The sequence below is a fragment of the Thalassophryne amazonica genome, chromosome 9, assembly GCF_902500255.1.
Source record: "Thalassophryne amazonica chromosome 9, fThaAma1.1, whole genome shotgun sequence".
Classification (NCBI taxonomy): domain Eukaryota; kingdom Metazoa; phylum Chordata; class Actinopteri; order Batrachoidiformes; family Batrachoididae; genus Thalassophryne; species Thalassophryne amazonica.
In genome coordinates this window covers 106,020,714-106,028,452 of record NC_047111.1, presented here as the reverse complement: position 1 = coordinate 106,028,452, position 7,739 = coordinate 106,020,714, and the positions used below count along the sequence as shown (strand labels likewise).

The 7,739-nt window shown below is 38.2% G+C and overlaps 1 protein-coding gene across 5 annotated transcripts in view; it reads right to left on the bottom strand.

The window, feature by feature from the left end:
* Positions 1-6,344, bottom strand: part of arhgap32b (Rho GTPase activating protein 32b) — a 264,214-nt gene extending 257,870 nt beyond the window's left edge. For all 5 annotated transcript variants that reach the window (XM_034178901.1, XM_034178902.1, XM_034178903.1 and 2 more), the window contains exon 1: positions 5,934-6,344. The gene's annotated coding sequence lies outside the window, so the exon portion shown is untranslated. The remainder of the gene's footprint in view (positions 1-5,933) is intronic.
* Between the last annotated feature and the right edge of the window lie 1,395 nt (positions 6,345-7,739).

Genomic DNA, 7,739 nt, shown 5'->3' with positions numbered 1-7,739 from the left:
AACCGACCGTGTTGAGCAGTTTGTACGTAAATTCATACTTTTTAAATGCGATACTAACAACAGTATTATATATCAGGAAGGAAATGTTCAGCAGTTTTTCCACTGATGAATGCTGAAAATAATACAAAGCATGGAATTTGATATGCATCACGTGCTGATTCACTAAACAAAGTTTTCTTTAACAACAACAACAAAAGAAACTCTCATTACACGGAGTGAACAGTGTCACATACTATCACTTGTATCTTAAAAAAAAAAAATCTGAACGTGGAATCGGAGTGATGGCTAATATAATTCAATTTCTTAAACTCATAAGTCCCACAATGACACACAACTTCATAAAGCCGACAGAGAACAGAGAGATAATCAGACCAACTGTTCTTTTACTGGGTCAATGTTTTATCCAATTTCACCACAATATCACCAGTCCAATATCTACTACTCTGCTCAGTATTCTTTAAATGAAACAGAGTCATATGCAATGTGGTGGGATTGTGACACCAAAGCACTCATGTAGATGGATTCAAAAGTATTATACAAATTTTCATAAAGTATTTTACCACACTTTGCTTATTTAATCTCTGATTACAAAATTTTATCTACATAGTACCTCTCAGCTGATAATGCCAATGCCCTAGTGTTGTTGAATTATCTATTTGTCTACTTGTTTGTCTCTTTGAAAAAATTATTATCCATTTTTATGGCTCAAAATCACAGTGGAATTGATTAATTCTATATTTCACAGTTGGGGACAGAAACATTCATTTGATTGTTTTGCCATATTTTTCTACACTCATGCCAACTTTTACACTTTTCTACACATGCCAACTCCACTTTGTGGCAAGGAACTACATCCCCACAGCATGATGCTGCCACCACCATGCTTCACTGTGGGGATGTTTTTCAGCAGCAGGAACTGGGAGACTAGTCAGAATTGAGGGAAAGACGAATGCACAACAATGTACAGACATCCTGGATGAGAACCTGCTCCAGAGCTCTCTTGACCTCAGACAGGGGCGATGGTTCATCTTTCAGCAGGACAATGACCCTAAGCACACAGCCAAGATATCAAAGGAGAGGCTCTGTGAATGTCCTTGAGTGGTCCAGCCAGAGCCCAGACTTGAATCTGATTGAACATCTCTGGAGAGATCTGAAAATGTCTGTACACCGACGCTCCCCATCCAGCCTGATGGAGCTTGAGAGGTGCTGCAAAGAGGAATGGACAAAACTGCCCAAAAATAGGTGCGCCATGCTTGTAGCATCATATTCAAAAAGACTTGAAGGTGTAATTGCTGATAAAGGTGCATCAACAAAGTGTTGAGCAAAGGCTGTGAATACTTATATACATGTGGTTTCTTAGTTTTTTGTTTTGTTTTGTTTTTTATAAATTTGCAAAAAAACAAAAACAGCAATTTTTTCATGTTGTCATCATGGGGTGTTGTGAATACAATTTTGAGGGAAATAATTTACTCCATTTTGGAATAAAACTGTGAAAGAGGACAATCCTAGAGGAAACAATGTCAATTAATGGACTAATTATTTCAATTCTCGCAGATACTATACTGATGCCTGAGGAATCTGCACTGTGCTCCTTATTACCACTCACATTGCAAGCAAAGCTGTCAAATAAGACAAAACCACATCACCCTTTGTAAAATTTCAACAAAACCAACCCAAATCCAAGTACACAATTGTGAAGGCTTTATTCCCATGAACGCACATCAAAGCGTGTACAGGAAGAGTGCAGATTACAAAAATAAACACATAGGTACATCCAACAAAACCTGACACAAAACGGGAGGTTGGATATTCCTAAGAAACAGCTATCTAAATAAGCAGGCTGGATCAAAGTCATTTCAAGTGTAAACATGCCAGGAATGCTGACCCAGCTGTGCAAAATCAGATAAGACTTTTCTGTTTTGACAATCACCCATCATAACAAAAAGCAGTTGGTCCAGGCATGTTTTCATCCTCTCTGGTGAAAACACACTGAGTCGTGACCCTCACAGCAAAATACATAACGAACCGTGGCGTGTAACATGTTCCATCCCAATCAAAGCACGAACAGCAATGTAATATTTCAGAGGCACCATCTTCCTAGAACTAATTAATCAAGCATCTCGAGAAATCTTGCACAAATGAGATAACTGGAAAATGCTCAGTCCTTCTGTGAAAATTGTGCACCAAGGTCCCCTGAGCAAGACACATATTAATTATTGTGTTCAAGCTGAGTTGTTCAACGCTGCTGATGCTGTGATGGCCAGTTTGGACATGAATGACATTAATGTGAGTATACCGCCTGGTTTGTAGCTTCTTCATTCAAGTTAAACAAGGGTTAACGGCATCCATGAGATTCTGATTAAATCGTAATCTAATACTGGGAGCGAGGCTTCAGAAAGCCGTAAGAACTGTGGATCAAATAACGTGAGAGGAGTGGGAAGCTTTTTTGACAGTGCCCCATGGATCAAACCTAATTTAGGATTCAACATTCAAATTTAAATCAATTTGAAACAGAATATCAAATACAAAATGTAGGGCAGGGGAAACGGAACTCTGGCATCTTCCTGAAATCCAGGGTCATGTTACCTGATTTTTGAAAGGTAATACAACACCAACCACAACGAGTTTCACAATGATTAGCCAAACTTGGTCATATCATCAAAACGTGAATCTCAAAAGAGCATGAATTTTTTTGTCCTGAAAATATGACAACTTTATTTAAGAATAAGGTTATACTGTTACAGTCTTGTAACAGTATGACATAATAGCTGAATTGTTCCATAAATGACTACAGTTTTATTTTCTTAACATGAACATTTCAGTGTTTTTAATAATGCATTTTATAAAAAATATGAAATCTTTAATCTTATAACTACATGCCTATTTCAAAATATACTGTAACAACTGTATTCACTTAAGAATACAACATATAAAAAAAAAAAAAAAAAAAAAAATCACAACTCTTCTCAATATGTACATTGGACAATTAAAATTTATCTTTTATAACTGCATTATTTTTTTGTTGTTTTGTTTGTTTGCTGTGTATATTGTTACAGTAATCGTGAGTTAGGTAAGTTATTACTATTACATCGGCCCCATGACACCCTGATCTCAACAAGTCAAACAAGAGCAAGGAGATCTGCCAAGGACTCAAAATAAAAGATGTGTGATTCACATTGTGACCCGGATTTTCCCTGGTTCTGGATTCCACAACACAATGTAATAATTGCATACTGATGCAAAATGGTACAACTGATCAAGATGTTGTAATCTGATATTTAACTCACAAGCTGAAACAAAACAGCGTCTTCCTGATCTTGGTTTTACATCGTGTTATTGTATCCGTGAAGTAGTTTTGACGTAATACTTAAAAAATCAGATTAGATTCCATAGAACTTTAGTGATCCCTTAAAGTGAAGTCCTGATTCAGAATCTGGGTCCATCTCACCACCCTGCTCAGCGTGCCGCTCTCGTTGGTGTGACATCTCTGCTATTTTGGCATTGTGGGATAGCTCGCCGGACTACTTTCGCCTGACCCAGCGCTGAATTTGCAGACATGAGAAGATGCTGCTGAATGAGTGTGAGTATATAGACTTACGATCATTTAGGCGTAAAAACACACAAGATACACAAGTTCTTGTGCCAAATAAACCTCTGATGTTTTTGTTACCCATGAAAACGCACTGTCATCGCAGGACTGGGAAGTAGTTTTTGCACAGAAATTCATCAAGTATGTTTGCTGCAGGCGAGTACTAACACAGAATACCCAGAAACTGGTTAGTTGTTTGGCCAAAACAAGAGCGTCCACTTTTATCTTGACATAAGCTAAGCTAGTGGCGCTCGTAAGAGTATACCATCTCACCTCCAAAATTTAATGGACTCTTGCAAGGTCTAACACCAATATGTGTTGAAAATTTGGTAAAAATCTGTTTAGTAGTTTTGAAGTAATCCTCAAAATCTGACAAAGTGAAGCATACAAATTGAAATCCTGATCCAGAATCTGGATCCGGATCACCTCCAAAATTCAGCAGAGTCTTCCAAGGCCTATCTGTCTGTGGTGCAAATTTGGTGAGAATCTGTAAAGTTTTTTTTTTTTTAATGTAATCCTTCAAAGCCTATATAAAGTGAAATCTTGATCCAGAATCTGGATCGCCTCCAAAATTTAATGGAGTCTTCCAAGGCCTAATATCTATCTGTGGTGAAAAGTTCGTCAAAATCTGTGTGGTTGTTTTGATGTATTCCTGCATATAGACACAAATAAATAAATGCTAATTATTTTACTACGTCCTTAGCACATGTAATAACTTAAATCTTCCAGAGATACATGAACTGAAAGAATAACTGAAACATGAAATGTTTGTTGATATGAAGGGAGTGGAAAAAACAAATGTCTTGTTCTTGCTGTCGGAGAATGAAAGCGCGGATCCCCACATAACAGGCAGGGACACCACTATACTAACGAGGAGTTAGCAACAAGCACAGAGTCACAGAACAACAATTATGGTGGCTGCCATAAGCATAGCCCCAAGATTTAGTGTTACAGCTGCTGTAACTTTAACAACTTCCTTTTTTCCCCCACAAATCATCACATTATTCTTGCAACTGTGACTTACTGGGAAAATATTGTGATAGTATACTCATAAAAGTGCTTTTTCTGAAAACATCAACATGTCATAGGTGGTGTAACGGTAGGACTTTTTTCCATGATGTCGAAAATGTATTTTCTTAACAGAACAGATTTTGTCAGACATTATTTCAAATGCATTTGCACAGATGAGGACACATCTGGCAGCCTGCACTAGTGCCATACATCCCTGCATCCACCAGAGCCGCCCTGGATCCTGATTAATAACCACCCAGTTAGACAAACTGACCATTTATACCTCCCCAAACCAATTATTTTTCTGCTGCAGCCACGATACATCGGTATCTCCTTAGTCATTTGTGCTTGCAGAGGTCTTCAGCACTCTTGCTGGAGTGTTATTGTTGGCCTATCCTCAGTAACCACTCATTTGAAACAGTCATTCGACCTGGACCTCTTTAGTCCAGGTCGAATGACTGTTTCAAATGTATTATTCAAGGATTCAAAGGAATTTTATTGTCATATGCACAGAAGAACATGTTCCCTGCACAATGAAATGTGTCTACTGCATTTAACCCATCCTAATTGCCAGTAGGAGCAGAAGTCACCATTAGGCGCCCTGGGATCAGTTGATCAATGTCAGTTGACAGCCACCTACATTCAGAGCTCTTAACTTTCTGCACTGTAAATATTAAAATTATAAAGATTTACTGTTACATAACTGATTATTGGACAATGTTCTTTTGCAAAAACACTGCCCATAAAAAAAAAAAAAAAAAAAAAAAAAAAAGAATATCACCACACTTAAAATGTCAATCTGCTAAAGATTTTTGTCACACCAAATTTCATATATTGGCTATTTTGGGTGTGACATTTGGTAAACTCTATTAAGGTCAATGATGGGAATTTTGCCCAACAAAGTGTACTGTCATTTGTTGGTAGGTACTAAGACCGAAGAACATTTGACAGTCACTGTCACATCCTTGTTAGCCTTAGAAAAAAAAAAATCTCTTTATGATGTCATAAAGAACAATGGATGTATGCATTGTCCCAGTAGTTCCAGCTTCACATATTTTCAGATTTATTCCTCAAACGCATGGTTTCATATCACTTTACATTATCACTTAAATTTAAACTTTTTTTTTTTTTTTTTTTTGCTGTAATACAGAGTGACTAACAAAGCAGCATGGTTAAACTAGCCCTTTTTTAAATGGAGTTCTCAATGTAACTTTCTCTACATACACACAGACATACACTTAAAAAGCGACTATCTGGACACTTTATTACAACATACATCATAATCAAAAATCATTAAAAAAAAGATGTCACAGAAGTGGTGAGTTAAAGTTACCTGTGTTCGTGTGGTCGATGCCCGGTCGCTGTGTGCTGTGAAAGATGAGATTAGCTTTCGCCGTCTCCGTCTGGTGTCTTTTCCCAGCGGTTAAATTCTCTCCTCATCGCACCTTATCCGCCAAGAGTTAAAACGCGTCAGGAGGGAGAAAGTAACTGGGAGTATTTTCCAGTTACTTGCCAGACTGAAGGTAACCACGTTGCGGTCACATTAAAGTAGGTTAACCCCAAACAAAAAACAAAACAAAAAAACGTTCCGCCAGGAAAACACGAGCAACCCTCCGTCTGTTAGTTTCTGAATAAAAACAAACTACTGTCGACTGTACAAGATTAAACTCCCCTTTTGCCTTTCGAAGTAAAACTAAATTCGCCCTTTACTGGAGTGATACGACGGTAATTTCAGTTTAAATGTAATCGGCAGGCTGTGCTCCGTGAACACACCGCGCAGGGAGAGTGCGGCGCTCTCCGTGCTGCGTTCACGTCCTGTCGGAGGCACCGCGTTTAGAATAGAAACCCGAGAGATCCAGTCCAGTTCGTGTGATTAGACGTCTTCAAGTCCAGCACCTCGCTGTTTTCTCCGTTTTAAGATGAGCGTCTATAATCATAAGAGTCAGACTTTATTCACCAGCAAAGGTTGTTCAGGAAAAAGGGCGAAGAGGCCACGTGGGGCTGGTGACAGGCTTTGCCCTCCACTGCACGGTCTTGCAAACCAGAATAAAACTGGTTTAACAACAAATAAAAAAAAACCAATTACTGTGTCAACAGCCCAGTTTTATCCTTACTGAGTATGGGTTAACAGGATAAAAATGGCTCATACTTCCTTTGTATGACGTAAACGGGCGCTGCCTGTTCCTCTGTGAACTGGAAACGTCCTGTCTGCACTATCACACAAATGTGTGCCCGGATGCCAAAAACTATGTTTAGTACACAGGACAGGCTGGAATGTATGCAGATTAATGCCCTCTGTCCTTTTTCTTTCAGGCGTATAATGGAATGATGTCTTCAGCCCCCAGCTTCACCTGGCTGTTGCAGACAAATGGATATTTTAGAGATGTGGTGATGGACTGGTTGTGTGCCAAGGTGGTTGCCATCCAGGAGTGTTCTGTGGACCAGCACATGATCGCACTTGCAGCATAGAAATGTTGCCTGTTGTTTAGCCTACCTTCTGTAAAAGATAAACGCTTTGAGTCATCAACATGTGCCTTTTGCTTTTAATGACATCATCAGCGGCGAGTCAACCTGGACTCGGCTGTCATTAACACAAGTGCAAATGTATTTATTTTTTTTATATCTTTAGTGGTACAACAGCCTGGCCGTATTTGGCTCGGTGCTGCAGACGGCCCCCAGCACTCACTGCTGGTGAAACAAGTTGCTGGAACAGGACAGAATGCAAAGAAGAAACTTTGTAAGGGTGGCTGCTTAAAATTGTTTTCTCTATTGGTTAGATATTTTTTATTCTCATGCCTATTGGTACGTGTTTTTTTTTTTACAGTAAATTGACTGTTGTAGGAAACTAGATTTCCTTTTTACTGTAAATAAGTTTAATTGTGCAAAATCAATATTGGTTTTACAGTTAAATATGGTGAGTGTTTCACTTTAAAATCCTCAAAGAGCCACAGTTCTGTTTGCACATTTAGGAGCAAAATTTACATTTAATAAACTTTTTTTTTTCTTGCAGTTCCCATCCAAAATTTAAACCACACCCCCATACTGGAATGAGAAATTTATTATTTTAATATTTATATTTTTTACTTAATATACATCATGATGTATATTAAGAAACAATTTGTAATTGAACAACTTAAAA